The sequence below is a fragment of the Mus musculus genome, chromosome 19 (genome assembly GCF_000001635.26).
Source record: "Mus musculus strain C57BL/6J chromosome 19, GRCm38.p6 C57BL/6J".
NCBI classification, from domain to species: domain Eukaryota; kingdom Metazoa; phylum Chordata; class Mammalia; order Rodentia; family Muridae; genus Mus; species Mus musculus.
This window is the reverse complement of record NC_000085.6, coordinates 22,674,493-22,694,058: the sequence shown is the minus strand read 5'-3', so window position 1 is coordinate 22,694,058 and position 19,566 is coordinate 22,674,493. Positions and strand designations below refer to the sequence as shown.

The 19,566-nt window shown below is 40.0% G+C and overlaps 1 protein-coding gene across 49 annotated transcripts in view; it reads right to left on the bottom strand.

Annotated features, from left to right (window-relative positions):
• The window catches only part of Trpm3 (transient receptor potential cation channel, subfamily M, member 3), an 857,614-nt gene that overhangs the window by 301,352 nt on the left and 536,696 nt on the right, over window positions 1–19,566 (bottom strand). For 7 of the 49 annotated variants that reach the window (NM_001362496.1, NM_001035244.2, NM_001362512.1 and 4 more), the window contains exon 1: window positions 1,208–1,458. The exons of 39 other annotated variants lie outside the window; for them this stretch is intronic. The gene's annotated coding sequence lies outside the window, so the exon portion shown is untranslated. Of the gene's footprint in view, window positions 1–766; window positions 976–1,207; window positions 1,550–19,566 lie in introns of those variants that run through there. 3 more of the 49 variants (XM_006526975.3, XM_006526978.3, XM_006526976.4) reach the window with 3 other exon arrangements.

Sequence of the window (19,566 nt, the reverse complement as noted above, 5' to 3'; positions counted from 1 at the left end):
GTATAATTCATCATAGGAAGAAGGCATGCATAACAGACCACTTAGGAATTCTCCAAAATATGCATAATTGACGCTGCTCCTTTGTAGGATTGGCTTTATTGTGATTTTATTTAGGCTATTAGTGTGGACAGATACTCAATTATAAAAATAATTTCTTGGAAAGAGCATATTTTGACATCCAGTCACGATTTAACTTGTTGCCTAAATGAATTCCCTTTTTCTTTTGTTTAAGGGTTTTGAACCGCTCTGCACAAAGCTTTAGACTTTGCTCCAACACCCAGCTAAGTTAGCACAGAACGATTATTCTCATTGTTAGAAAGCATGAAATAAATCTGACATGCATTTCCTGCTGACCTTTTAATTCTCTCCTAATGCAAAATTTCAATGGAGAGTTTGCTCTAGAAGCTTTGCTTTTAAATCATGCTACAGAAGTCTCCTGTCCTCCTAGGGAAGGTGGGTCCTCTCAGTCCTCCACAATTCACTTCTGGACAGTCTTTTCTGGAGGTAGAATGGCCAGGTAGCCATATTGACTTTGTCAGGGGCTGAGTCTTTCTTGTCTTTCTGCACTATCAGCCATGTGTGATATGTCACAGGGAAAAGTTTTCAAAGGCTAACAATTAAAGGACATCTTTTTCAAAACAGAAACAAGGGCATCTGCAGTTTGAACAAGGTAAAACGGGTGCCGTGAGGAATAAAAGCAAGAGCTAGTTTTGAAAGTTAAACATGTGATCAGTAAAACATTAAGACGAAAGAAAGCAAAACAGACCTGTAAATATTGCCGTATACAGAAGAAACATTAAGTCACTTCCCTTAAACTCTGCTTTACCCAGGCTCTGCTACTGACGTCAAACCACAGCAACTTTGCTTTGTCTCCCCTTAACCTTCCCTTTAGCTGCAGACTCCAGCCTTCTCCAGGAGCGAAGAGTTTCATTACACACTTAGCAGCTCAGTAACCCAGACAGGTAATCCCAAGATTACAAAGAAAGCATATGGACTTTCTCCAATTGCTCTGAGTACTGCTCAATGTCCACCGCAGTTTTCAGTTTCAAAAGGCCAACCAGTCTTCATAAAATACCAAAATATATGTTCATCCCCCCTTCTATTTTCTCTCTCTGCCCTCCTCCATGTGTTCCTTTAATCTTCCTCTAAGTCCCCACATCCAACACAGACAAGTCAACCAAGAGGAAAGTTAGCTGGAATCATTTACCTGTGCTCTGACTCTGGCTGGTAGCAAGGCAGTCCCCCTGCACGGCTTGTGCTGCTTTCATTTTGCTGTGACTGGGGCTGGCCATCCCGTTAATAATGCTCGGATGACCGCCCACTGGAAAAAAAGTCACTTGCCAGGCTCTTCCCCCAGAGACATTTCAAGTAAGCAATGAACTTGGGCAGATTGGCCCCTTGGAATGTCCTGGTGCTCCAGGATTAGCCTCACAAAGAGTCCCATGAACATTCCCTCAGAGTCTTCATACACTGCTTGATTTGAACACCTAATCTGAAGCCAGGAGAAAAACAAATCCCAGGAGAGATCGGGTTTAACTAGCACAAGTCCTAACTGCTCCCTACCCCACCCCCACCTTTTCTTTTTCCACTTTCAGAAAAAAAAAAAAAAGAAAGAAAGAAAGAAAGAAAGAAAGAAAGAAAGCAATAGAAAAAAGCTTGCAAGAGTGTGATAAGGTGCTCCGAGTTCTGAAAGTTCAGCTTTGGAAAGCAAATCTCTCTAAAGAAACAGTGTATTAATGCTTCCAGTAGTTCGAACACACAAGAGGCATTGTTCCCCCACTGCACAGAATGGAACGATAGTATTTCTTTAAAGAGAAACTGCCAAAAACCTCAGTGTTTCAAAGGAACCCTTTGGTCCCCGAACATGAGCCTAAGTTGAATGTAGTTTGGGTTGGCCAAGGAGCTTCCACAACTAGATGTCAGCAAAACTTGTCTGATCATACTTCGCATCTACAGCCTTTCTTTCCCTTGTCCAGGCCAAATGCATAAGAGACCTGCATTCCCTGGTTCTCTATTGAAAAGTGAGGAGCCTGGAGCTCCAAGGCTGTGTGCAGGTGAAACTTGGACCATGGAGAACCAGTGCTGAGTCAGCTGTGTTCACTCAGAGACTCTTGCTGGTACGTGGCCATGGAGAGGGAGAGGGAGAGGGAGAGGGAGAGGGAGAGGGAGAGGGAGAGGGAGAGGGAGAGGGAGAGGGAGAGGGAGAGGGAGAGGGAGAGGGAGAGGGAGAGGGAGAGGGAGAGGGAGAGGGAGAGGGAGAGGGAGAGGGAGAGGGAGAGGGAGAGGGAGAGAGGGAGAGAGATATGCTGGGAGAGAAATGAGTTTCAATAAGGCAAACAGACTCTTAAGCATCGAATGAATGAGCATTGTATCTTTTTCCAAGGGTGACAGTCAACTGGGAGGTGGCACCCTTCAGCAGTAAATGGTCAGTGAGGGTGTCTGGGCTTTATTTTCATTCTCCTGTTCTGCTCTGTTGTGTCAGAATGAATGGTATGTGTTGTGTGAATAGTAAAGATGACAATGACAACCAAATGCCTTATTTCACACTTGAATGGATTGGCTCCTGAACCAGTCAGCCATCTTGACTGGTCTGTTTGATTTGCAGGACTGATCCCTGAATTGGCTGGCCCTTCACTCAACCATAGTTTCCTGGAGAGACAAGAGACAGTCATCTACCTAGTGACTTTCAACAGCTGAAACATGATAAAACAGACTTAAGTGAAAAAAATCTCACCAAGTTTTAGCATGAAACACTAGAAAGAAGGCTGGGGGAAATGGTTCAGTAGGTAAAGTGTTTGAGTCCCCAGAACCCCTCTACAGCTGGACACCTTGGTGTTCATCTGGTAACCCAGCGTTCCTATGATAAAACATAAAAGAGGTAAGGACAACCCTCAGACACTCCTTGGCCAGTTAGTCTGGGATATGCAGAAACAGACAACAAAGAGACCTTGTCTCAAACAAGGTGGAAAAGAGGGACTGACACCCAAGGCTGTTCGCTGAGCATCACAAAGGCACAGTGGTGTGTACATATGTTTTCTGGTCTTTTTCTCTCTCCATCCCCTCACAGCCTGTTTTTTGTAAAAGGGACAAATGTTCTTTATCTGTCACAGGAATTGGCCACAACCTTAATACACCTGTGATAACCTTAACTATTCTGTCTAATTGAATCTTCAGAGATTGTCTCTACAGCATTGTTTAGATCACAGAACTGAAAACCGAATCCACTGATACAAGACTAAGTAAATTATGGTTTATGCCATTTAATGATCACAGAAAGGTTTCAGCAAGAAGCATACATTTTCCTGTTGCCATGTTTAAAAAAAATAGGCTACCGAAAAAGAGGAAGAAAAAAGGCAAATTTCAAATAAAAAGATGATAGACAACTATGCTAGTTTTCATTTTATTTCATTTGCTTTTCAGCTTCCCCCTGTTGTCATGGTACACATCTGGAGTCAGAAAAGCACATGTGTATTTGCTTTTCAGCTTCAGTTCTGTCTTGTGCTCACTGGAGGGCATGAGGAAGGTGCTCAGAGGAGCATTATTTAAAAGAAGCCCATAAAGAGTGAAGAGGAGCTCCAAGGGAGCATCTGGAAAAGAAAAAGGGTTTTGCTTTGCATTTTTGTTGATGTTTTAATGTATGGGGTGAGATTTCTGGAGAGACACAAAGAGAGAAAAGAACGGTGAGAGGAAGAAAGAAGGAAATGGAAGGGGAATGAGAATGGAAGAGATAAGTGGGAAGACAAATACTTTGAAAGACAGAGATGAGTGTAGCAGTAGTTGGCTATGAGACTCAATCAACTGTTTTTTAGTAATCTTCCTGATGTAGAAAGACTTCACGATTCACCTCTTTCAACACCCTTTGTCAGTAGATTCCCTCATCTTATTACCATAAATCGTGAGTTCAATTAGACAAATAGTAAGTAGTCTTTAACACTTTTCTATGCATGTATTTTTATTCTTTCTAGTCCCGTTTCATCTGTTTGGTGTGGCTTGCTTTTCTTTTGTAAAAGAGAAGTATTCAATAGAATATAAGGTGTGAGTTGCCCTCCATGAAATTTACACCAGAGATGGAAATACCACTACAGAAAGAACCCTGGGCCTTTTGTGGGCGTTGAAACAGGAAGTTCCAGGTGAAGCCAGCAGGAGAGCTGGAGCTTTCACAGGAGATAGGGAGGACCCTTTGATTGAGGAAGGTAATTAGGTCCAAAGAGACTTGCATCTCAGAGCTACTTTACATAAGGATCTCTTACCAAAGATGCAGCGCCCAGAAGGGTCTATTACCAGGCTGCTTCAGATGAAGTTTCGAAGACAACTTGAACTCTAACAATGGAAGACCACATGCATAGCCATAACTATGGTTATCCCTCACTTCTGCTTTCAGACCATAGCAGAATGCCTTATTTTCCAAAATTGTCATTAATGAAATGTTGCATTTGAGAAGATGACACTAAAAAGGTTTGTTGGTCCACAATTCTTAAAAAAGTAAAATTAGATTTTCTGTCAGTAGAAACTAGATTTTAACGTGTAAAATTAGTATTGCATTGTACCTGCAAAAAGTCTGTTTGATGCTTATATTTGGTAGCAGTGACAAAGAGCATGGCGTAGATTAGGGGTCAACAAACATTTTCAGCAAAGGGCCAGCCAGTATGTATTTAAGGATATTAGAAAAAAGTAAGTACTGCCTTAATACTCAACTACTTGGCTATCATGGGTCACAAACATGATCATAACTGAGAGCACTTTATTTTAATGAAGAGGGTAGTAGGCTGCACCTGATGTGGATTGGTCAACCTTTGGAAGAGAAAATAAGAACAGGACTGCGCAATGGGGTGTCAGGAGGGATGGTGGTGGATCGATAGGCTTTGTGGCACTGACTCTCACTTGTCTTTGCTCTTCTTCCAGCATGACACGCAACTTCTCTTCAGTCACCTTTGCCTGTCTCGATTTTCCCTGTGATAGGTCCAAGCTCAAATATCTCAGTCCCCAGAGTCTCTGACCATCCTAGCCAAAGGAACAACGTGTCATTCTATCAAGTTATCGCTCCCTGTCTTCTTGTGTGACCCCTACTAGGAAGCAGGTCCCTAAGGGCAGTAATGGCAGTCTGTTGCTACTGGCAGCAGTGGATTTGGAACTGTGACACTAAGTAGGGACAGAGAAACCATTCCATTTGCTAAAGAATAAAATCCTCCCTTAGGAATGAACACTATCAGGTAGACTTGTAGCTCCAAAAAGGAGATTTGAGGACTAAATAGGTAGGCATTTATGCTGGGTTCATAGCAATGTACTAATGTATAAGGAAGATACACACACACACACACACACACACACACACACACACACACACACATATATATATATATATATATACCTAATGTCTAAAAATATCATTATCTGGGGATTCATTTTTTTCTTATTTAGAAGTGAAAAACAGAACCCATCAGTAATATTTATCCAAGCCCAGTATTACAGGCCTGTAATCCCAGCTGCTTAGGAGTCTGAGGCAAGGCTATCTTAAGTTCAATGTTTGACTGAGCAACAGTGTAAGTTCAAGGACAGCCTTGACAACTAAGGGGGAGGTGGTATCTCCAAATAAAAAGTGAGAAGAGAGATGTAGGCAGAACTCACTGATCGAGTCCTTGTCTAGAGTGCATGAAACACTAGACTCAATCCCCAGGACTACAAAAAACAAAAATGACGTGGAGAAGAAAGTCATGGTGTTATCATAAAAGTGACTGCTGTTTGGGAAACAGTGACAGCTCCTCTTAAATGCCCAGGAAACCTTAAACCCCTTGTTTTTATTCCAATACACAAAAATAAATGTGAGTTGCCACTAACTACAAACAACACCAGAGGACATGACAAGGCCAGTGCTTCTGGGTCACACTGCTACCAGCATGTCCCTCCGTAGCGATTGATCACAACTTCCCCTATTCTTTTATGTATTATCTGTGCCCAAGCAAGACCAGATCAGTATTGGAAGGCTTTGGGAAGTATTTTAATCAAATCCCTTAACTTCCATGCAAGCCTTAACACTCTGGTCAAACAAAATATTTATAGTTCCCTTGATCAACCACGATGTGCCACACTTACCAGCCATTGGGCATGCCATTATTTCCCTCTGAAGGTTGGATTATTTCTTTGGTGCAGAGTGCATGTCTTTGTATTCTTAAATCTGCATAAAACACTTTGTTCTTTGAGAGGCTTGGCTAGCCACCACAAGTGAGAACAACCATGACCTTGTTCTACACCCAAGCTTTGTTCCCACTCCCAGCAGGCACATGTACTGTTCTAATGACTTATTTCCAGTTCAGTAGGTACTCTCGTCCACTTGTGATGTTCCTTCTCTCTATGTCCTTCTGGGTCTACTATGGCTCAGCTAGAGCTTGGACCTCTCCAAGAAGAATTATCTTTTCTTCCCCACTCTAGTTTCTCTTTGTTTCCGGTGGGTTGCTATGATCTCATTTCTATAATTAATTTTGGAGAATAATGTGTCTATGGATTGAAATTATTTGAAGTAGAACTTACTTCATAGGACCTAAATTTACATAATGAACTCTTCTTTCTTTCTTTCTTTCTTTCTTTCTTTCTTTCTTTCTTTCTTTCTTTCTTTCTTTCTCTCTTTCTCTCTTTCTCTCTTTCTCTCTTTCTCTCTTTCTCTCTTTCTCTCTTTCTCTCTTTCTCTCTTTCTCTCTTTCTCTCTTTCTCTCTTTCTCTCTTTCTCTCTTTCTCTCTTTCTCTCTTTCTCTCTTTCTCTCTTTCTCTCTTTCTCTCTTTCTCTCTCTCTCTCTCTCTCTCTCTCTCTCTCTCTCTCTCTCTCTCTCTCTCTCTTTCTCTCTTTCTCTTCTCTTCTCTTCTCTTCTCTTCTCTTCTCTTCTTCCTTCCTTCCTTCATTCCTTTCTTCCTTCTCTCTCTCTCTCTCCCTCTCTTTCAATTTATTTATTTGATGTATGTGATACACACCAAAAAAGGGCATCGGATTCCATTACAGATGGTTATGAACCACTTTGCAAGTACTGGAAATTGAACTCAGGACCTCTGAAAGAGCAGGTGCTCTTAACTACTGAGCCATCTCTCCATTCTACATGATGTATTTCTTAATATACAACAAAAAGATGTATTTTATCTACTTATCTGTAAATATTCAGTACATCACATTTTTTCCAGTTATAAATGAAACATATCTTTTATCAACAGGTCATGCTGTGAAAATTACATTTAAGTGTGCTCCGAATTTGCATGTAGAATAGTCATTCTACATTGTCTTCTTGGAAATAATTTCTCAATATGCTTATATGTAACATTGAAAATTTCTTCATTGTGAAGCAATTAATCATCACTTAGCCATAACACGTTATATTTTCACAGCATTCTATTACACACAGAATGTTTTTAAACACAGCATTTCATGTAACCTTAGGAGTAAGTTTATAAAAGAGATATTACAGTAGTTTCTTTTATAAAGGAAAGCTGGTGTTTACACAGGTTCAGCACATGCCAACATTAGATACCAATGATTGGTTTAGTATGATGGCTTCATGCTTCTGTTGGTACTGAGGTCTCTGCATTCTTTATTATGTCACAGATTCTAGTGATGTTAAATGATGCTTTTTGTTTTGGTGTGGTGGATTAAAGGCATTGGAATCACCCTGAGTTTGTTAAAACATGCATTTATTTCATCATGCCTAGAAGACCCTGATGAAAGGGTTGAAATGGAAGTGTTGGTCTGTACTTCAAAATTATCCCCTAGCCACCAAAGATTAGCCACAGGCTTCAATACAGTATCCATGCCCATGTCCATTACTTAAACATCGAAATGCTCACACAGGCACACTTTTAGGAATGCGCTGCCTCTGTTGACCCCAAAACATGACAATACTGCTCCCTGTGAAACTGGTTCACACACTAAAAGGTAACAGAATATAAGCTTTACCCCAAGAAAGAGAAGATGAAAGATGAGGTTATGATTAAAAAAAAATGTCTTATGAGACTGGAGCTTGACATCTGCCCCAGGGGCCAGGAACTTTAAAGTGATGGATCACTGTTAGGAAACAGTATCACTGTGATAATGTCAGCACACACCTGTGATGGGGGAGGTGCTCTTCACTCAGAGAAGCTGTGCCAGGAGCTTTGTAGTAGGCAGAGACAGAGTAGTGCAAAGCCATCTTTTAACTGCTCAGTTCTTTATTGTAGCTCATTTCGGCAGTCAAATTCTGTTAGGCGTTGCCCCCTTCCTGTTCCTCTGATTCCCTGCCATTGTGTTGAGTCATAAAATTAGAGCACTTTACATTAGGTAGAAATGTGAATAGAATTTATGTGACAAGCTATATCCCATTCAGAGAGTGATTTTAATTTTGTCCTGGAGGGAGGAAGATGCTGAGAAAAGCAGAGAATGAGATCGGAGGAATCACTACAGTACATCTTTGGAGACTTGTCTTAGCAAGACCAACCCCCAGGGGAAATCTCAGTTTCTTTTCCTTCCTTCCTTTCTTCTTTTTCTTCTGTCTGTCTGTCTGTCTGTCTGTCTGTCTGTCATCAGTCTGTCTGTCTCATGCAATTTTATTTTACAACAGTAAAATAAGTTACCTTCAAGTATTCTGGATCCAATTTTAAAGTGAAAGTTTTTATTTACAAAGTAGAGTGTAATTTGGCCATAGGATTTTATTTCTGAAATCCCAATTTTCTGTGTTCATTTAAAACACTAAGGCAGAGTCTGGTGCAGGCATGACTGATTAGAAGTCTTGAGATATGAATCCTGGCCATGACTTGTTTATAACCAGGTACCTGACCTTGGAGAAGAGTAGCATGCCCTTGGAGACCTTCAAGTTCAGTTGCAGCTGGGACACAGTGACCCACGGCTTTGTTTTTATACCTCATTAATGTGTACAAAGATGGTAGAAAGGCTTTTTTGAAAAGCAGAGATTTTCGAAATCTTTACACATTCATGGAATTGTTATTCTTTTCATAACCAAGCAATGAAAACATTACAGAGTGCAAGGTTTTAGGTCTATTCAGCACAAAGTACATAAGAAGATTTGAATTAATAAATAATCCCCCAAAGAATTCTCACCAGGCTCCAGCCATTCTGAAAAATGTCCCCGGCTGAGCTATTCAACACATATGTAAAACTGTAATTCTGTTTCAGTGAGAACCCAAATGTTACTAAGACATTGTTATGATTAAATGATAACTTGGCATTTCTTATTCTGCCTTCGAGAGAGTTTCTAAGACTGGAACATGGTGTTCCCTTATCCTCTTTCCTTACCAAATAACAAAGCAAACCCAACATTGCTGTTCTAGCTATAATAGGCAGAACCTTTCCAAGATTCATAATTTTTTCCTCCCTGCCAATCTATCAATTATGAATAATTGAACCGGAGGGTAACAGCAACCCTACTTAGATAATTGGAAGCAACATACAAGCATACAGGTCCAGCAAAGCCAATGTAGTGTTCCTATCATTCTATGGGAAATGGAAAACATTTTGATGTTAAGCATATCTCTGTCTGCTAGTCATCACTCTCTGTCAAGTTGCTTGCTTGTTAGGTAGAAAATAAAGCCCGTGGTGAAATGGTAATGCAACAGTCCTCATGTTGTTGAAGGTTGCCAAGCCTACCTCCAAAACACTGTTACTGCTCTCCCTAAACACTGACCACAGAGGTCTGTATCTGTCTGTGTGTGTTTCTTTGTTTGCTCATATAACACCTCTTTGGAAGACTTTAAATCCTGGAGATATATATATACACACACACACACACACACATATGTATGTATGTATATATATGTACATATATACACATACGCACATATACACACACATATATGTATGTATGTATGTATATATATATATATATATATATATATCCTTCACTAAATATATTTTACAAGACATGTACAAGGAAATGAATATGAATTCAAATGTATGCATAAAGAATCTTAGAAGGTAGCACAACAAATACAGACCATGGCTCATATGCAGACCCTAGCTTACAGTGTTTAAATGTAGATATCTAAGTAGGGCTGAGTCTGGGTATAGGCTATGAAATTAGAGAGGAGCCCATGAGAGGGACAAAGAGGAGCCGAAGATGGGGCAGGGGTAGTAAAGCACGTGAGAGCAGACAGGAGACTGTGGAGAGTGTGGAAGGTAAGAGAGGCTGGGAGGGAGAGAGAAAGGGAACTTCCTCAAACCAAATTTTGTTTGAAAATGTAACAATGAAACCCATTTGTATAAACACAAGTTTAAAAATTTAAAGAGGAAAATCTAAACAGAGGCTCAACTGAGAAGGTCTAATTGCATATTTAACACATGTATTAAAGCCAGTGCTACCTGAAACATGAGCTTTGAGTCGGTGTCTAGAGGATTTGAAAATGGTTCCTCCGTGTATCTTTTAGAATCGTATTGTTTGATTCATTCATTTTATCTTATGTGTATGGATGTTTTGTCTGCATGTATATGTGTAAGCCTTGTGTATGCCTGGCACTCACAGAGGTCAGGAGAAGGCATTAGATTTCCTGGAATTAGAGTTAGAGATAGATGTGAGCCAGCATGTGGACTGCTAGGAACCGAACCCAGGTCCTCTGCTGGAATAGCAAGCAAGGCTCTTAACTGCTGCTTAGCCTCTTGAGCTCCAGCTCACTTTGCTTATCAAATACCTCACTTTCTTCCCCCCCCCCTCCTCCCTCCCCCTCACCCCTCCCGTTGACCATCGGCTGCTGTGTAAAGCTTTCTATAGTTAAGTTCCCGAGGCATAAAACTTAAAAAGTGTTTGTATCCATTTTTTTCTTTTTTTTAGTTCATCGCATTTTGATCAAGGTTTCAATTATCCTGTGGTGAAAGATCATTTAAAACTTTCTCAATATTGTCATATATACCTAGTAGGAGAGGGAAAATCAGTTTTCTCCAGTGGAGAGACACAGGGGAGATCAACCTCTCTAGGACACACCTCATCCTCAGAAGTACTTGACCAGTGTATAACGGACTCCGTGGGTTTTTGTGTGCTTAAGGTTACAGCTCCGTGTTTTGTTGTTGTTGCTTCTTGGAGGTATGAGGTTCTATTTTGTTTTCTTGTTGCATTAAGGTTTTGTTGGTTTTTTTTTGTTTTTTTTTTTTTTTTGAGAAAGAACTTAGAGTTTGGTGTAAGGAGGCAGAAAAGATCTGGAAGATCTTGAGGGAGGGAAAGAATATCATCCAAACATATTTAAATTTAACATGAAAAAAATTTATGAATATGAACAATGTCTGGACTAGAATAATAAAAAAAAAACTTCTTCAATTAATTGTAAACCAATAGTTTTACAGAACACTGTAACATGATCCTGCACTTGGCTTTGGGCAATGTTAAATTGCTACGCATGTTGCAAAATGTTTATTCTCAACCTGTGTGCTCTGATCATTCACAGGTGGCTTAAGGGATGACATCTGACCATGGACCAGTAGACATGAATATGTGTGCAGTGGATGGTCTGACTACAGCCGTATCAGCGGTATTGGGGAATTTGTTAGAGATGTGAATGCTTATGTCTTTCAGGCCTACTAAATAGTACTGAGCTAATGGAATTCTCAGATGACCACTTCTCATTAAAGTTGGAAAAAAATGTGTTCTGGGGGGAAACCAGGTACAGTAAAGACCCATTTAATAACAGCAGCACTAATGAGCAGTTTCATTGCTCTTGAAATCGGCCATTCAGTGGTCTAATGATTTTCGCATGTTTACTACCTTGAACCTCCTCACGATCCAGTGGAACAAGGGTTTATGTTATATTCACTTTGCAGGAATGAACATTGAGGCAGCAGACATAAGAGGTTCAATGCCGTTCAGCTAGAAAGCAGACTATAGGAACATAAAACACTTTAAGAGACATGGGTGGCTATGAGAGGCCATTCAATTAGGGGGTTCTGTTGACTGGAACGTGCATTTGAGCTAGCCTGGCCCATGGATGGTGCTGGGAGAACAGGGTGGATTCACATTTAAATTTTTCTTTTCTGCATTTCATTGAATATGCTTTCTTAATTATATAATTAAAGGAACATAACTTTAACAATTACCTGTTCTAAACCTCCATATTTTTAGATACGTATTTAAAGTTTTCTTCCTCTTTTTTTCTCCTAAAATGGAAGGCGTTTGCTTCCCAAGTGCTTTCTCCCTTCCCCTACACATTAGCATTGTTCTGAGCAGTGTTGTTCACAAACCCTTACCATCATTCTAGTCTTCAGCTCTTGGCTTAGGACCACATCTACCTACCTTTTGGCTGTGTGTGTGTGTGTGTGTGTGTGTGTGTGTATCTGGACCTCAGACCAGCTCAGCATGGCAAGCACAACTTCCACACGTTCCCTGTATATGCATTACAGTGCAATGTGTCTCAATTCTCAGCTTCATGCCTAGTCTTAAATCTGTGATACTCATCCTGCTTCAACAGGATGTGAGGCAGCATGCCTCACTGTCTATTTACCTCATAAGTCTCTTTCCTGATTTTAGGTGCTTGGCATCTTGTGAAAACCCAATAACCATTTTTTTTCTTAAATAATGAATAACATTACAGATATCTAGAAAATAAATTATTCAACCATGGAAGGAGTATTTTGTAAGATGCTCACTAATGGACCAATTCATTTTTGTATTTTCCTAACATGTTCTGTACAAATAGACCCGTCAGGCCTTAAAATACCAGGCGAAATGTAACTGTCAGTCTTAAAGCATTGCCATTGTGTTGTAAAGCAGTTGCTATGAATCACATGTGTGTGCATGCTGTGTGCACACGCTAATGATTTATTTTTGGTTGATATCTGGCAGACATTTAACAAATTTTGTGTTCTCTAATTCTACGATACAGGCAACATGCTGGAAAACACTGAAAAAGATTACACACATACACACACGCACACACACACACACACACACACACACACCCCACTGTTCCTTTTGCTGGCATGATAAACTTGGTTGATTCATTTGAAGAATAATGGGTCCTTACACTCACATTCATATTCCCCCACATACTTACATAATTAAGATAAAACAAAAACTTTAAAAAATTAAAAGAACAATGAATCCATGCAATGATTGTTGAATGTCTTCAAGTAAATATTTTCTGGCCTAAGAAGAAAATAATCTTCAGAAGGCTCCAGGTTACCAAATGCTATTTGGGGAGGGTTAGAATTCTTTTCTTAATGACCACCGGTGTTCTTATTTCAACCCAAGCATTTAATAAGCAGCAGAATTTGCTTATTAGTTAGCTTTCCTCACAGCTGGAATGACACTGCATTTTTTCATTTGTTCCCACTGTGCGTGTGTGTGTGTGTGTGTGTGTGTGTGTGTGTGTGTGTGTGGTGTATGTGTGTCTAGCTGTATGTGAGGTGGTGAACTCATGTGTAGAGTGTCGTGGTACATGTGCATTTATGGGCATATGAGGCCAGAGGTTGGTAAATGTTTGTCTTCTTCCACCTTATTTTTGAGCCTGGAGATATACCTAGATTGACTGGCCAGTGAACCCCTAACATTCTCCTGTTTTTGCATCCCCAGAACTTGGATTTCAAGCATATGCAAGCTATACATGGCTCTTTAATGTGGGTGCTGGGCATTGGATTCAGGTCTCCATGCTTGTAGGGCATGCTTGTATGACCAGCTGTGTCATAACCTGATCCCCCCTTTCAATTTTTCAAGTTATGGTTAATATAGACTAGTACAGACTATCTTAAGATTAATTTTGAAATTCTAAAGTTTAATATAATTAATACAATGGAGGAGAACAGAATTTTTTTTAATCTCTTAGGTGTGTTTTAAAAGATGGCCTTTAAATCAGACTGGCATCTCTTTCTTCAGAATTATATATTAAAACTTGCTTTGTTTCACAAAGAAAACAAACAAACAAACAAATATTTGTTCATCTCTGTTGGCTTTGCTTTACCCATACGGGAATTTGTGTATATTTCATGTTAAAAAAGACTATAACAGCAGAATCTCAAATAAGTAGATATCAGTTAACATTCACATATCTTATGGATATCTCATGGTGTGGATAGGATTACATGATTAATTTACTCTACAAGTTTGAGGGTACAATCTTGAAACACTTTGTTCAGCTGAGTGTCAGGACTCATTCTTCGTGGTCTTAGATGCAGGCATCCTACCCTTCTCTGTACAGCTTTGTTATCACGGCAGACCTGCCTGACGAAGCCCTTCCGGCACTGTCGCTGTGAGTTTTGCTTTTGTATCAGATGTGAATATAGATAACCAGGAGAAAATGCATTGAATCCCAGTGCTATTCAATTAGTGACACTGCCATCACAATCCTGTCTCACTTGGAGTACATGGAAAGGACCCTGTGCTAAAGTAATAGCCTACCTGAGCCCTCAGCTTTCACTGCTGACAACTCTTTTATTAGCTAGGTACCCCTTTGCAAATAGAGAGTAGTATGGTCTCAATTTTGTTAGCTCACCAGGGACTGTGGTTAGAACTGATCAAGCCTATGACCGCCTGAAAAACTTGAGTGTCACATAAGGACTTGCTACTACAGACGCGCTGGCTTGTGGGCTGACCCACACATTCTTTCAAGCTTTGCTTTTATAATAATGGGTGGCTGAATTTTAGCAGTTTTAATTACATTATTCCTCGATTTATAACAAAATGTTAATTTCTTTTGGATTAAATAAGCTCTATATGAATTAATTCGACGCTCCTCCTTTAAAAAAAACTATTGGGAATTTCATTAGATTTAAGTATCATGGAATTTGATTATACACAGAATTCTGGGGCTCAGCCTCAGCAGGCTGGGGTACAAGGCAGCTGATTACAACTTAAGCATTGTTTCAATGTGATCTTGCAAAGGATTTCATTAACTGCAGATTAGTGCATTTATTAAGCTGTTGATAATTGAAGCCTCTTTGGTTTGGTAAGTACCATCCGGTAAGGTAGATTACTGAGGTTTAATTCGTTGCTCTCAAATAGTAAATGAAGACTTAGCAGAATAATTACATCGCCTCTGTGGGCTAATAAAGATGGCATTGCAATGGCACTTCTGGCTTCTTATGCATGTGTGATTTCCATTAGGACACTGCATTTGGGGAGGGGGTTCCTCTTATGCCTTATCATTTGTAAATTATAAGACATAGTCTTCTGGAACACAAGAGTGAGATTAACTTGAAGTTTGGATATTGTAAGAGTAAAGAGTACCTGCATAGCCCAAAGACAGAGCATAAGCTATCTCCCTTCTCTGCATACCTGCACTTTTGATGACAGTCTGACTTCTAAGCATAGAGTAAGGGGAAACTGAAGATGTGGTCATCTAAGGTGTGAGCAACAAGGATCAGAAGTCAGAATGAAAAGTGCTACAGTGGAACTGATAAATAAATAAATAAATAAATAAACAAACAAAGAATAAATGATGTACTTGTTCCCTCTGCATTTCTTTGTCCCTTTGCTCTTTAGTATATGCCATTCTTTATCATTGTTTCATGCATCATGTTGGTATGGGAATGAATCTGAAGGCCAAATATATAGGCCTGATGTAATTCTTGTTTTACAGGATAACATTTGACCATTTATGTGAAGGTGATCATTAAGTGACTAAATCCAACATATTTAATACTCATAGTAACCCTTGTAATTTCCCCTCCAAAGGTACTGATACTTGCTTATAAAAACCATTCTCTCCATCTACTTAATGTCTTTCTCAAGAACAAATCATACACTTGAATACACTGTTTGGAGAGGCTGGAATAGAACACCCACAGTTCACTTTAGTCTACGCTTAGAAGTCAGATGGCCATCAAAAGTGCAGGTATGCAGGCCAATGCACCAGAAAAGGGAGATGGCTTGTGCTATGCAGGTGCCTTATATTCTTACACTATGCAAACTTCAAGTTAATCTCACTCTTGTTCACACCCCATTCGTACTGCTGATCATAAAAGTCAAGTTTGAGCAAGTGCTAAGAGTTTCCCATGAAATATTCTACCAAGTAGCATTACAAGGATGCTTGACTACATACAGTTTATGACAACTATTCCAAATAACTTCACAATCTGAAGAGCAAAGGGCAGTGAAGGCTTACTTCTTCGCTATCATAAGTGGATAGATGCTATTATCATTCTTGAGCTAATTTCCTGAGAAAGTATCTCATCATATTTGTTCACTACAACATAATATTGATAGCAAATAAGTAGACCTCAACATGATGTACATGTAAGGACATTAAAGCCAGGAGTTGTAGATAAGTATTAAAACCTGTGTGCTTTTCTTCTGATCATAGCCAATGTCTTTCTGTACTTGTGACTATTTTCAGTGTGGTAATATATTCACATTTACAGCAATGTCATGACTGAATAAATAATTATTCAGTTTGATAGTGGAAAAAAAAACAAAAACAAAACCAATTTCCAGTCTGGCCTTTATGTTGGACTTATACAATACCCCTAGAGACAAGTTGACCAGCCATATTCCATTTTTTTTCAAGTCTTACATACATGAAAAGTACCTGAGCTAGGAAGCATGGGACAAAGAAATCATGAGGTAGAGAAAATTCCAAACAGAAAGCACTGGCAGAGATGAAGTGATGAGTGCAGGCGTTGATGGCGCATCCCACAGACCTGTGCAGTTAGAGGTATGAAAAGTACTCTGGTGGCCTTTGAGAGACAGAGATAGAGGAAAGAGAGCCCTGCACCCAGACTCTACTCAATTTCTGGGTGCCAGTGATAAATTATTCCCTTCAGTGACCTGAGTAGCCCTCATCAATACATCTAGGAAATGTAATGGTGAAGTTTTAAGAGACAAAAGATACCTAAGATTATTTATTCATAGTTCATTAGTCCAGTTCCTTTGAGAGCATCTCATTTGACCTATTTGACCTTGACAGAAGAAGACAGTGTCATCAGAGAAGTGATTCGACTTAGTCAAGGTCATCGTGCTAGCACCTAGCGAAGCCAGTGCTCATGGGCCTGGAAGCCAGCACTTCCCACATTGAAGCCCACATGCTCTGGTCATATCACACACACTCCTTGATGTGGAAGACAGCCTCTGTTGGCTTCTAATCAGCAATTTTACTTCTAGAAGAGACTGAAAGTGCAGGAGATGTCTAGAGAGCCCATATGCTCTGAGGTAGGCTGAGGGCAGGATGCTAGAAAGCATTTGGCTTATAGGAATGGCTGCAGTTTTAGCTGTGAGTATCCTTGGATCTTGGATATTCTAATGCTTCACTTAGTGTGACTCATCTAAGGAAATTTGACCTTTAGCATTTGTGTAGTTGTTTTCTAGGCTGGCTTTAAAAACATAGCATAGCAATCTCAGGTCACATGAGAACATTTATTTTCAGAGATTCATCCCCTACTTTCACCCCTTGTCACTTAGAATGAAGGACTGGAATTTGTCTGTGTTAGAATGTTGTTTTTACCTCTTGTTATTTAGTGTTCTAATACAGACTTCTTCTTTGCTTCTTCTTCTTCTTCTTCTTTTTTTTTTTTAATTTTTACAACTAATGTTGTATATTCTTTCTGTATGGCAGGTCAATGTTCCCTTTAATTTGATCCTCACTGAGGAACTCCGTAACCCACTAGCATTTTCTTGTGGTCCAAAAGTGTAGATTTCTCCAGCAGCTTGCAAAGCAAATACCGGATTACTCCCCGGGATGGAGTGACCTGGTAAAAGCATGCAGCACTGAATTGACCATTCATCTGTGAATGTGCTGACCTTTCATTGCGCAGTGTGTGTGTGTGTGTGTGTGTGTGTGTGTGTGTGTGTGTGTGTGAGAGAGAGAGAGAGAGAGAGAGAGAGAGAGAGAGAGGGAGAGAGAGAGAGAGAATGGGGATGGCCCCTGCATTGCATAATGTGTGCCTGTAGCATGTGGCAACTTTCTCCTTACTATAGGAAAAACGTGGAATCCTAAGTAACTGCCCCAGTTTCCAGGTTAGAAGGAGGTAAAATGTTTTTGCTGTTAAAATTCTTCACATGTTTGTATTCTTGCATCACAGAGCAGGAGGACATGTATGTTTATAACTTAAGTGACTAAGACTTCATAATGGCCATGCCTGAGGTAATTATTTACATCCTAGTATACTAGAAAACAGATGTGGGACCAACGTGTAGCAGAAAACCTCCCCAAAACCAACTCTGAAGTTTGTGACAAATGCATGCTGTAGAGTCCTGCTCACAGGTTCTGAGTCTGTGATTGGGTGCGTCTTCTGGGTTTTAACTTCTTTCCCCCATTTTATTATGAATATATTTCTTTCCTACAATAATATATCCAGCTTACAGTTTTCCCTCCCTCTACTCCTCCCAGTTCCTCACCTTTTCTCCTCCCATCAGATCCACTGCCTTTCTGCCTCTCACAGGCTTCTAAAGGATAATAATAAAACAAAATATAATAAAACCAAACAAACACTGACACATTCAAATTAGACAAGATAAGCAAAGAGAATAAAAAGAGCCCAAGAGGAGGCATAAGAATCAGAGACCTTCTTATTATCACACTCAGAAATTCCATAAAGACATGTAACTGGGAACCTTAATATGTATGCAGTGGAATTGGTGCAGAGACCCATGTAGGCTCTGTACATGAGTCTGTGTGAGTTCATATGAGCACTGATCATGTTGATTTAGGGAGCCTGGGTTTTGGGGTGCCCTCCATTCCCTTTGGCCTTTATATTCTTTCTGTTTACTCTTGGGGGGGGGGTTCCTGCACCCTGAGGCAAGGAATTTGATGGAGACATCCCATCTGCATACGGTGTGGCTCATACTGTGTGGCTCTTGGTTTCTACATTTGTTCCCATCTCCCTCAGGAGGAAGCTTCTCTGATGATGTTTAAGTAAGACCCCGATCGATGGGTATAGCAGAATGTGATTAGGAGTAACTATGACTATAAGAATTGTAGCATTGGGTTTCACGTCTGCAGAAAGATGACAGATAGTTCCATAGATGCAGAGCAGAGCTTTTCCTTGTTCATCAGCATTTCTCCAGGTGGGCCTGCTTACAAGCTAGAGGACTGCTATTTGCCGAAGCCACCCTGATGTTGTTTCTGGTCCTCCGCATCCTTAGAAACGGAGGTGTTTCTAAGACACCTCTGTGCCCTGTGTGTCCTCATTCAGTCCTCCACAGTACTCTGAGAACAACCTTCTTAGATCACAGTTCTTCATCTTCACTATGATGCTCATGTACCACTGACTATTGTGGTTGGTTGTCTTGTGTCCATAGAGTGCTCAGTGGCATCTACATTCCATGTGAGAACAACTAAACTTGTTTCTAGTCATTAGTAAATGTCTTTTGGGAGCAAAACTGTTCTAAACTGAAAAACACCAGGGGTAAATGGATTAACCCATTCTTTATTGTCCAAAGAGTTTTACCCAGCTATCCCAGCACTTGTGCAGTCTGTTTCCAAGGCTGCACTCTTCTATTTTGTTGTTTTCTAGTAAATGTCTCTCTGGTTTTTACTTTTATCAAACAAAGGCATGTGTTCATGCTTTTACAGCCTTTCTTCTACCCGACCTCAAACCTAAGCCACCACCCTCCTATGCATATTTTTTTCCCTAGGAAAATTTGACTTCTGCAAAGATTAGTTCAAAATCCATTTACCAAGGTTTTCCTG